Source organism: Oncorhynchus clarkii, chromosome 31 (assembly GCF_045791955.1).
Source record: "Oncorhynchus clarkii lewisi isolate Uvic-CL-2024 chromosome 31, UVic_Ocla_1.0, whole genome shotgun sequence".
NCBI classification, from domain to species: Eukaryota; Metazoa; Chordata; class Actinopteri; order Salmoniformes; family Salmonidae; genus Oncorhynchus; species Oncorhynchus clarkii.
In genome coordinates, this window is record NC_092177.1 from 42,267,856 (window position 1) to 42,280,280 (window position 12,425).

General features: G+C 41.7%; 1 protein-coding gene across 7 annotated transcripts in view; it reads right to left on the minus strand.

Moving 5' to 3' along the window:
* The window catches only part of LOC139391116 (protein diaphanous homolog 2-like), a 637,381-nt gene that overhangs the window by 463,703 nt on the left and 161,253 nt on the right, over nucleotides 1–12,425 (minus strand). The gene's annotated exons all lie outside the window — the stretch shown is intronic.

Genomic DNA, 12,425 nt, shown 5'->3' on the forward strand with positions numbered 1-12,425 from the left:
GTCTTTGCTAAGTAAAAGCCCCGTCTTACCTCAGCACACTGGTCACCATAGCAGCACCCACCCGTAGCACGCACTCCAGCAAGTAAATTTCACTGGTCATCCCCAAAGCCAACTCCTACTTTGGCCACCTTTCCTTCCAATTATCTGCTGCCAATGACTGGAATGAATTGCAAAAACAATCACTGAAGCTGGAGTCTTACATCTCCCTCACTAATGTTAAGCATCAGCTGTCAGAGCAGCTTACCGATCATTGCACCCAGTACACAGCCCGTCTGTAAATAGCCTCATCCCCATATTGTTTTTTATTTTATTTTCCTTTGCATCCCAGTATCTCTACTTGCACATTCATCTTCTGCACATCTATCACTCCAGCGTTAATGCTAAACTGTAATTATTTTGCCACTATGGCCTATTTATTGCCTTACCTCCCTAGTCTTAATACATTTCCACACACTGTATATAGATTTATCCCATGTCTAACTCTGTGTTGTTTGTGTCGCACTCCTTTGCTTTATCTTGGCCAGGTCACAGTTGTAAATGAGAACTTGTTCTCAACTGCCCTACCTGGTTAAATGAAAGGTGAAATAAAAAAATAAAAAATATTGAAGGTCAAGCACGGAGGTGGTAGTGTGATGGTTTGGGGATGCTTTGCTGGCTCAGGACCTGAACAACTTGCAATCATTGAAGGAACAATGCATTCTGCTCTGTATCAGAGAATTCTAAAGGAGAATGTCTGGCCATCTTTCTGTGAGCTGAAGCACACTTTGGTCATGTATCAAGACAAATGTAATGTTTTGGAATGGCCAAGTTAAAGTCCAGACCTAAAACCAATTGAGATGTTGTGGCAGGACCTGAAAAGAGCAGTTCATACTCGAAAACCACCAAATGTAGCTGAGTTAAAGTAGTTCTGCAATGGCCAAAATTCCTCCACAGCGATGTGAGAGACTGATCAACAACTACAAGATGTGCTTGGTTGCAGTCATTGCAGCTAAAGGTGGCACACCCAGTTATTGAGTGTAAGGGAGCAATTACATTTTTACACAGGGGCATTGGGTGTTAACTTTTTGTATTAAATAAATGAAACAAGTATCAAAATATTGTGTTATTTGTTCACTCGGGTTCCCTTTATCTAATATGACTTTTTATGCTAAAATTGAGAAAATCCGAAAAGGGGTAAATACATTGTCACGGCATATGCTGTAAAGGGTATAAACTACAATGTAAATGAGTCATGGTGATAACAAGAAAATGCTGAATAGCAATGACTGCAGTTAGCACGCAACATCTCCATTTTGCTCTTTGGTCAGACAGAAGATGTTAAGTTCACATTCTCAAGAATGATACAATTTCAAATTTGTCCATATAAAATGTTCATCAGTATCCTCAAACAATTGCCTGTTTGAAAAGTTATGACCTTTGCAAAACCAAGAAAATAGTGTTGAATAGCTAATTAATGAATAAAAAATACATCCATCTTTGTGAATAAGACTTAATGAATGGCATAGCCTTTCCACACCCTGACCATGACCTCCTGGATATCTCCGCTGCCCTCTGGGCATCAGATGTTATACACAACACAAACCAGGAAGGAGAAAGGTCAAAATATGAAACACCTGGAAGAATGATTAATAGAATGTTTTGTTCTCAATAGGCACTGATGGAAAGAAAGAAAGAAAGAAAGAAAGAAAGAAAGAAAGAAAGAAAGAAAGAAAGAAAGAAAGAAAGAAAGAAAGAAAGAAAGAAAGAAAGAAAGAAAGAAAGAAAGAAAGGGAACACAGAGATGGCATTGTGTTAGGAAAAAAGGGTGTAATTGAGACGCAACCCCAATCATTTCACTTGGTTCTTTCTTCCTTCTTCCTAGAAGTAGAAATGCTCAGATGTCCCGACCACACACAGCTCTCAAATGAAGTACACTTTTACTCCACTGCCTCCTCTGTCCTCTCTAGCAGATCCATTTTTGATGACGGGACATAAGTTTGTCCACCCTCCATCCACTCAGATACAGTACCAGTTAAAAGTTTGGACACACTAGTCATTGAAGGGTTTTTTCTTTATTTTTACTATTTTCTACTTTGTAGAATAATAGTGAAGACATCAAAACTATGAAATAACACATAAGGAATCGTGTAGCTAACAAAACATTTTTAAATAAATAAAAATGTATTTTAGATTCTTCAAAGTAGCCGCCCATGGCATTCTCTCAGCCAGCTATTTTGAGGAATACTTTTCCAACAGTCTTGAAGGAGTTCCCACATATGCTGAGCACTCGTTGGCTGCTTTTCCTTCACTCTGCAGTCCAACTCATCCCAAACCATCTCAATTGGGTTGAGGTCAGGTAATTGTGGAGGCCAGGTCATCAGAAGCAGCACTCCATCACTCTCCTTCTTGGTCAAATAGCCCTTACACAGCCTGGAGGTGTGTTTTGGGTCATTGTCCTGTTGAAAAACAAATGATAGTCCCACTAAGCGCAAACCAGATGGGATGGTGTATCGCTGCAGAATGCTGTGATAGTCATGCTGGTTAAGTGTGCCTTGAATTCTAAATAAATCACAGACCGTGTCACCAGCAAAGCACCCCCATACCATCACACCTCCTCCTCCATGCATCACGCTGGGAACCACACATGCGGAGATCATCCGTTCACCTACTTTGTGTCTCACAAAGACACAGTGATTGGAAACAAAAATCTCAAAAGTTGGACTCATCAGACCAAAAGCCAGATTTCCACGGTCTAATGTCCATTGCTCCTGTTTCTTGGCCCAAGCAAGTCTCTTCTTCTTATTTGTGTCCTTTAGTAGTGGCTTCTTTGCAGCAATTCGACCATGAAGGCCTGATTCACGCAGTCTCTTCTGAACAGTTGATGTTGAACTCTGTGAATAATTGAACTGTAATGAACGTATCTTCTGCAGCAGAGGTAACTCTGGGTCTTCACTATTATTCTACAATGCAGAAAATAGTACAAATACAGAAAAACCCTGGAATGAGTAGGTGTGTCCAAACTTTTTTCCAAACTTTTGACTGGTACTGTAGGTACGGGGGGGGGGGGGGTGAGAGCAGAGAATATAAGTAATTATCTTTGCTTTGAACACAGTGACAATGGGAGCGCTCGTACCCTGTAGAAACCACTGTCGAAACCATGTAGAAAACACTGCAAACGCATGGCTAATTTCACACCGGGGAGAGTGGACAGCACCAGGCATCGGTGGAGTGGTCATGTGATTGACTACAAAGACACATTAACCTTCCTGGCTAGCAAGAGAGGGAGGCAACAGAGATATTGGATTTCAGAGAGTCGGACAGGGTGAAAGCCCAGCGGCGTACTCCGAGGGACAATATTCCCGGTGTCAGCACCCTGCGAATATGATTGCCTGGCATCGGAAGTGCCCGACGCCTCTACTGGCATTTGAGTCTCAGCAGGATACCCCCCCCATAAAAAGATGGTGGTCACAAAATTACTGCACATCAAAACCCACAACATAAATTAATGTTCCAGGGATGTGGAGTTAAGGGAAGGAGGGTGGTGGTGAAGGTGGGTGGTTGAGTGCAGACAAAGAAAGCGCTGAAGGCAGCAACATGTGTCAAGGGAAAGTGAAGAAGCAACATCATGATGAAATCAACTTAGTGACTGGGGACAGGGGGAAAGCTCTGCGCACTTCCCCAGACACTTCTAAATGACCCCCCGCGGAGCGCAAAACACTCCTGAAATGTGCAATTATCTCCTAAACAGCACAAGGCTCCTCCTGCGCAGATGATAGAGGGAAGTGGAGGGAAAAACTACTGTGGAGTTACTAAAGCATTCGTGATTGATCAGGCCCATTAATTGAAATGGGGCTTGTATATAGCTATACCTGTGTGGAAGATCTGAGGATGAATGCCACGGTTTGACGTGGTGAGCAGTATAGGACCTACACAACTCCAGATCCCTCACCCCCTAGTGGGTTGCTCTCTTTTTATCTTGACAGCCTGGAAAGGAATCATAGTGCCACCTCCCTCATCATAATGATAGAATATCTTTGCAAAGAGCTGCTATATATATTGTAATAAAGTGTTTAGTTGTATTCTTGCTTTATGGTTATTTCCCTTTCTTTTTTGCTCTTTGTGGATTCCACCACACAACAGGAGTTCTTGAGGGAATCCTGAAAGTTAACTCACAATATTTCTATCTAGATACTTCTCCACTGCACCTAAAAGACAGAGTAGTTTCTGACAGCAGACCACTGTGAACTGTCATTCCACAGAGAACCACATGCCTGGGCAACATGACAACGTCCACAAAAATTATATATTTAAACTACTATAAATAGAAGCTCTGCATTGACAAAACAATAAACAAGGAAACTGAAGTTGTAGAAATTGCAATGGCCATGGGTTAGTGGATGTAGAGCAATAGCATGACAATTATCCCCCTGTACCTGTGCCGTAATACCATTTCTAACTAAATCAATATGGAATTCAAATCAGATACGTGCATTATGTATGCCTCGCTCCAGGGCTCCTGTAGATATGGCTAACGCTGAGGTGAACATATGGTGTCATAAAAATAAATGGGCATCTCTCTTAAAATGTGCTCAGTCACTGAGGACATTTGGATCTTTGGCTCCTTTACTGCCTCTGGGAAAAAAGGCTGCAATGAAGTCGGCGACGTGATAGTTTTAATCTAGCTAACCCACTCTTTTCTGAGTGTGTAGAAATTATAGTGGAATGTACAAGAAATGTTAACGTGAAAGATTGCCTCTTAATTAAGCATGGTTCATTATCAATTGTAAAGTTTAAAGCAGGCCTGTCTGTCACAACTTTTTGTGTGCTCTACTGTTCATGATAATCTGATAAAAAATGTTTTAAATCAGTTTAGCCAATTTATTGCTGGAAATTATTATAATGGGAACAGAAAACAAATGGGGAGAGTCAAATAAATAAATTGTGTTAACTACAAAAACAACACATTGCAATATCAAAATCCATGCCTCTTGGGCCCATGCAAATATTATTTTCTAATTTCCAAAACCTATTTCTCCTTAACAAGTGCCAGTGCAAAAAATGGGCTTGTCTGTAGCCTAGGGGGGTGCAGGACAGTTTATAATAACATTTGGAGTCTGGAGAGTCAAGTCCCACAGCATAGACGACCCTGGCTGAGTTCTTCAAACCCTTTTTCACTCCATCACCATGGTAAAACAATTTATTTCACGGACCGAGAGGTGAAGTTTTGATAACTTTATTTCTTACTTCCTGGAGTTTGATAGTTTGGTAAAAATCAAACGGCAAGTTTCCATTACGTCCCAGAGCGAAGCTGGGAAGGGAAGGGCAGCTTGACCCAAAAAAGTCAGTGCTGTGACTATCTTGCCCTCTCTGTGCTTGTAGGAGAGCTTTTCAAAAACTCCATCATAGAACACCAAGAACACGGACATTCTAAAGCTAGCCGACATGAATATTATGTCTTTCTGTCTTGGTTACAACACATTTGGCCATAAGATTTAAGGCTTTGGGAACGTATTTCCTGACAAATATGCCACTGAAATATGAGAAAGCACAATATACTTTTGAACCCCTTTGAAGACATCATGTTTTATAAAGCCATATATCAACTTTCTTGGACCGGCGTCGAACTTGATTTAGCTGTAGAAAACACATTCTCTCCCCTCGCTGTAATAAAGCATCTCTGGCAGACTGGGCTGGCACCTACGTGTCTTCCCAAACTCACTCCAGAAACATCTGTCAGCACAGTGTTGACTCTTTATTACATGAATACACTTCCCATAACCAGGCTTCAGCTCTCAGCTTGAGGAGACACTCTCTTTACATCCAAAAGACTAAGAGCTCTTCACTGACTGTCAACCTGGCTGTAATAAGCCATCATCCACTCAACATTGTGGTAGATCATGTTTTAGTGGATTTACATTTATTTTTCTGTTATTTTACCAGGTAAGTTGACTGAGAACATGTTCTCATTTGCAGCAACGACCTGGGGAATAGTTACAGGGGAGAGGAGGGGGATGAATGAGCCCATTGTAAACTGGGGATTATTAGGTGACTGTGATGGTTTGAGGGCCAGATTGGGAATTTAGCCAGGACACCAGGGTTAACACCCCTACTCTTACAATAAGTGCCATGGGATCTTTAATGACCTCAGAGTGTCAGGACACCCGTTTAATGCCCCATCCGAAAGACGGTACCCTACACAGGGCAGCGGGATATTTTTTTAGACCAGAGGAAAGAGTGCCTCCTACTGGCCCTCCAACCACTTCCAGCAGCATGGTCTCCCATCCAGGAACTGACCAGTACCAACCCTACTTAGCTTCAGAAGCAAGCCAGCAGTGGTATGCAGGGTGGTAAGTAATTTGTCATTGTAAATTACAAATAACTACTATGTCAGCTTTGGTGACATGTCACTAAAATGGCTCACTCTCAGTTGGTTATTCAGTAAAATACAATAACTAAGGCCTATTTTTATTTAAGGTTGGTCAATATGACTGACTATCGGGAATATAGCTGCTGTTTTCGAAAATTGAGTATATTTGTCATTTTAGACATGCCTTTTTTCCCCAAATGTCAAGAAACCTCCTATGGTTTTTAGAAGCCAGCTTTTGGGATTCAGCAAAGACCTTCGACAAAGCTGTTATTCCAAAGAAATTTACACCAAAGCTTCTCTAACAAACAAACTACAGACATGACAAAATGTATTGGAGGTCATGTACGTTTCAAAAGTGTAACTTTTCTGAAAACCATCTTTCACAGTCAGTCACTTGGTGGCTGTTTAATTGTTTCTCAGTCAATCATCTTGTTATCTTCGGTCAATCAAGGCTGATGAATTGCCTCCTGTAAAGAAGCATTCCCACTTCAAAGCTATTATTAAGCCCATTACCAGCGCTATGCGTTACCTTCTGTAGTGCATGGCTACAGGCATTAAGCCAGGGTAAAGCTGGTGAGACCGAGAGACACAGACACCCTGGCAGTAGCTGTGAGATCACTACAGTACAATGCTCCATCTTGACTCTCCAGCCCTGACCCAGAGAAGGAGAAAACTCCTAGCGTCAGCAGCAATTCACAGATGCCTGCACACAAAGGCCCACAAATTGCCACAGAGAAACTGTCACAGTTATGCTATGAAGATTTTCCCACATAATGAAAAGTTGGTGCCAAGTTCAATTTTGGTCTGAATCTGTCTGGAGGATCTGAGAGTCGAGCACATTTTATATGAAACTCACTGCTGGGATTTGAAGGGAGTCAGACTAATACTAAAGGCTTAGCACAAGGAACTCCAAAGCTGGGCCCTTGAAAGTGTGAAGCAGTGTGTTCCCTGTGTAGGACCTAAGACCGCTCTTACTTCCTCTTTTAAGGTATTGGTGGAGCATCAGGACAGGTAGTAGCTCAGAGGGGGAGAGCTCCAACCATGTTTGTCACGTCCTGACCTTAGTTCCTTGTTTTAGTTTCTGTTTTAGGTTGGTCAAGGCGTGAGTTGGGGTGGGCATTCTATGTGTTGTTCTAGTTTTGGTTTTCTATGTGTTTGGCCTGGTATGGTTCTCAATCAGAGGCAGCTGTCAATCGTTGTCTCTGATTGAGAACCATACTTAAGCAGCCTGTTTTTCCCACTTGAGTGGTGGGTGATTGTTTTCTGTGTCTGTGTTTCCTCCATACAGAACTGTTTCGTTTTTCGTTTCTGTCTTTCAATTTGTTATTTTGTATTTTCGTGTTCAGTGACTTTTCATAAAAAATTACACTTACCACACTGCACATTGGTCCGATCTTTCATACTCCTCGTCAGAGGAGGACGAATCGCGTTACAATGTTGTTTGAGAGGAAAATTATCCCCACTAAGAAGTGAACTTAGTAGTGGGAAGCGGAGCCTGAAAAATATAAATGTACATGACAAAAGCCTGTCGGGTTTGTGCATGAGTGGGTGTGAAAAGAAGTTTAGAAATACTTATTTGCTTTTGTGATATTCAATTCCTGCACTTCTGCTGCCAGCCCTGTTGCACTTCTCTCACACTGTAACACCATAAAAAAATTAACAATACGACACCACACTTTAACTCCCTATACATAAATGAGAAAATTAGAGGCTTTGATTATCTGTGAGTTGGCATCTCGCATCAAGTCAGTGGATTAGAAGTTAATGAATTACCACTCGTTGGAAAGTGGTGAGAGCCGGCGTCGTGACAGGTCTAAATTAAGAAGTGAATATCCAAATGAAAGAATTAAAAAGGGCTTAGAAAGAAGTGTGAGATGAATAATTGGTCAAGGAGTAATTGTTTTACAAAAGAGGGGAGTGGGGGGAGAGAAAATGGCAGCTTGAGGAAACTGGAAGCATGGAGACGGATGGGGCTTGCGGGTGCTTCGGGCGATGCCATCTGTGAGGGAATGTTGGAGGGTTGCTTGCCACACATCTGTTTTGGACTGACTGGGAGACGAGGGGGGATGAAGGAACTGCAGCACCAGCCCTGCAGCCACCTGGGCCGGCAAACAGGTGCACAGCCCAGCCAATTAAACTATTACACAAACACAGGCCACCGGGAGGACATTAACTGGCTGTGGCGCATTACAGAGCAACACAAGTCTCTCAGAGAAAAAGACTAACACTACTACAGAACTAGAAGCTTTCACTTTTTCTGCTGAGTTAAGGAGAGGTAATTGGGGAGGGAGGTGCCTAGCGATCCACAAACAGCACTGTTTTAATGAATTTCTAAGTCCCACTTATTGGTCTTTTGTTTCTGGATTGAAAGGTATAGCAAGCATTCTTAAAACACACAGACGAAAGAAAACAAAGCATTCAACATAGTTTTGTATAGCCGAGTTTAGCGTTGATGGTCTATAATTGCTTATGGAAACGTGGTGGTTAGGGGGAATTTTGTATTGGTCAAATAGGTATGCTGTATTGACCTTTCTCCCTGTGTTATCGCATGCCACAATATATATTTCTCACATGGTCTCTGAAAATACAGGTAACTTCCAAAATTAAGAAAACACTTAAATAAAGTGTCTTAATAGGGCATTTGGCCACCACGTGCCAGAACAGTTTCAATACACTTTGGGATATATTCTACAAGTGTCTGGAACTTGTAGGTATGCAACAATATTCCACCACAGGAAATGCCATAATTTGGTGTCTTGTTGAAGGTGGTGGAAAACACAAAAAAATTGTTCCAATTGGGTTGAGATCTGGTGACTGAGACGATCATGGCTTATGGTTTACATCGTTTTCATGCTCATCAAACCATTCCATGACCACGTGTGCCCTGTGTATGGGTGCATTGTACACCAATGGAGCATAGCTATGATAGCCAAAATAATGGCCAACAGGATTGAATGTTAATTGTTTAATTAACTCAGGAACCACACCTGTGTGGAAGCACCTGCTTTCAATATACTTGGTATCCCTCATTTACTTAAGTGTTTCCATTATTTTGGCAGTTACCTACCTGTATGTTACGCTGCGCTGAGTGATCAGCAAGGGTGGAGAGAGTTGAGCTACTAGCTGTAATTCTACAGTTTACCAAAAATAGGTATACAGATAAAACACCATAGTGCCCTGTGTTCATTTTTCACCTCAAACTACATTGCCAAAAGTAGATATTAGGTATTTGTATAGCAGTACCTTAATAACTATAGAATACCGCTACCACGGAATTACAATCTGATAGATACAGAATATATCCTTACTAAAACAACGCTAAAAGGGATTTTGAATAAAATGTATAGGAACATATTTGTTGCTCAAACATACGCATACAGTTAGTCTTCTATGGTCAATGAGAGAAGGAGAACTGAGCCCCTTGGCAAAACTACAGGATGATTTGCATTTTCTCTGCATGCAAAGTTCCTCCTTATACCAAGTTAGTGCCAAAGGAGGAGCCAGAGTTGCTGCTCAGGTCACTTAAACAATCCCTTAGAGCAGCCACACAAGTCTTTGACAGTGTAGTACTGCAGGGTGATAACTTTGTGGCTGTCAACTATTTTTGTCATTTTACTCTGGCCAGAAAGTCCTTTTGACATAGGATTTTTCTTCAAAGATTATAGGCATCTACTTTTGTTTAAGTGAAATTAATTATTAAACTAACCATGAAAGAGCACTTGCAGTAAAGCTTGTCCTTATGTAGTCCACAGGTGGTAATTAAAAAATAAAGTGAATTAAGCAGCTGTGTTTTGCATGGCTGTTCCCAACACACAGACTATTGCAGAGAAAAGGTTACATTAACATGCAATCAGAACACAGGTCGGCAAGTTTGCATTTCCTGTGTGTTGTGATCCGTGACAATTAAGTGCATTCATATTAATTGTGAGTAACCTTAGCTATGCTCCAAGAACATCTCCCACCCTCAATTCCCTTTTAGTGTAACACTGAAAGTTGTGAAGAGGAGCAGAGTAGCAAGAGCAGGCTTCCAACAGTACTGTGTTTCTCCCAGCTCTACCCCGTCTCACCCCAGGGTGCCTGGCTAGACCTGGCCTTCCGTGGGCGCCCATGATTGCTGCCGCAGAGCGCCGCTCCCTCGCTCAGTGGTCACAAGTTCAGTGGTTTGAAAACACCCAGAGGGCGGACTTGGCCTCCCTTGGCACCAACTGGCCTGTCGCCGTGTGAGGAGTGATGTGATTTTCATAGCTAGCGGTGCAGAACTTTACAGCTCAGCAAGGCACACAGGGAGCGTTACGTGGGCTTTTCAAGCAAAAGTGATTTACGCTCATTTCCCATGATTAATGGGCAGGTAGACGTAGCAAGCGAAGTTGGTGGGTAAACAGCACAAAGCCAGATAAAGCCGAACAATAAAAGGGTGTCTTTAGCTTAATGAAGGCAAGAACTTGGGAGGTTACCTTGAGGCTGTGTATATCCTTCCTTGGTGTTTTGTTCAAAGAAGCAGAAAAGCAACGTTTTTTCTGATTCAGCGGCCTCATTTATCAATCAAGCGTATGGACACATCTGTGCGTAAACCAACCATGTGTGGGATCATTTCCACGCAAAGTGTGAGATTTATCAATATGAACATTTGCTTGAGAGAGTGTGTGTAAATTCACAGCCATGATCATGCGTACCCATCAGTGCCAAGCGGTGGAATAAGAGAACTGCTTCTCAGGCGTAGAACGGGGAAAATATATGTTCAAAATGTGTGAAATTGGGAGAGTAATAATTTATTTAAATTTAAATTCGATTTTATTGCATTTCCATTGTGAATTCATGCAACATACGTTGACAGGCTGGCTTTATCATATTATTTGACCACATCAGTACATTTGTTACAATAATAATTCATATAAAGTACAGTAATTTGTCCAAATTAGAGGCACGTGTGAAAGTGGGACTTTTTTTTGCAGAAAGTACAGATTGGCTCATCAGATATCGTTTCCCAAAACCAATTTTGGGATTTAAGACTTTAGAAAGGCAAACAGATGCCATTCCGGTGCGCATCGAAGTGCTATCCACCCTTGGGTTTTTGGCAACAGGTGTTTGCCGATTAGCCACTCACATCCCCAGATGAGCCAATGTTTTGGATGCAATCATCAGCAAAACGAACAATTTCTGTACACCATCGCACAACAGGTTGAAGTCAAGAGGAGTTTCTTTGCCATGATGCCATCAATGAGTTCCCAAATACAAACGGAGCAATAGACAGCACACACATGGCCATAAAAGCACCAGCTAAAAACTAGTACAACTATGTGAACAGAAAAGGCTTCCACTCTTAATGTGCAGGTGACGGGTAATGTGATGCGCAAAATACGCTGCTGAATGTTTTGATTTTCACTGGTCAAGCCAGAACTGAGTGAGCCAAATGAAACATTTTGGTTGTACTCAATCTCTGACACTAGCGCCTCTATTTCCGTCTCTGAAAAGTTTAGCTATGTTTGGTTGTGCCGTTGTATGTCAAGGTACGGCGTTGTATATTCCCCAAAGACTTTAAAGGGATGATTTTGACAATATATTGTTAATTAGAGGCGTTTTGAAATACAAATAGCCAAGGTCGCGCATGAGCACTGAGGCCAATTGGTATTTAGCAATGTTATCTCCTACAGGTGTGCATATGACATTTGTTTTAGTTGTTTTTGATAAATAACACTTTTCTATGCGTACAAACATTCTAAATTCTGTTTGTAAGTAGTATTTTAGAATAGTTTCAATGCATTATTGATAAATGAGGCCCCTGGTTTCTAGCAACACAATTAATCAGCCACAGTGAGAGAGCGAGATGGGCGGGATTTTTTGGGGTAAAAATCTATTAATTGCTTTGGAGTGCAGAGCACATTGTGTTGTTCTGTGAGTTAGCATGATCTTTCTAGTGAGACCACACCAAAGCCTATTCGTTTTTCAAGCTGTTAGGATGCTAAGATAACGCCTCCGCTGTATCTACTGGATCAAATAAATGGCCCGCTGGGCCACTGCCGGGTCATCGCCAAGAACTGGGAGTCAGACATAAAAGAAGATCTGCCACTCATCTGATGAC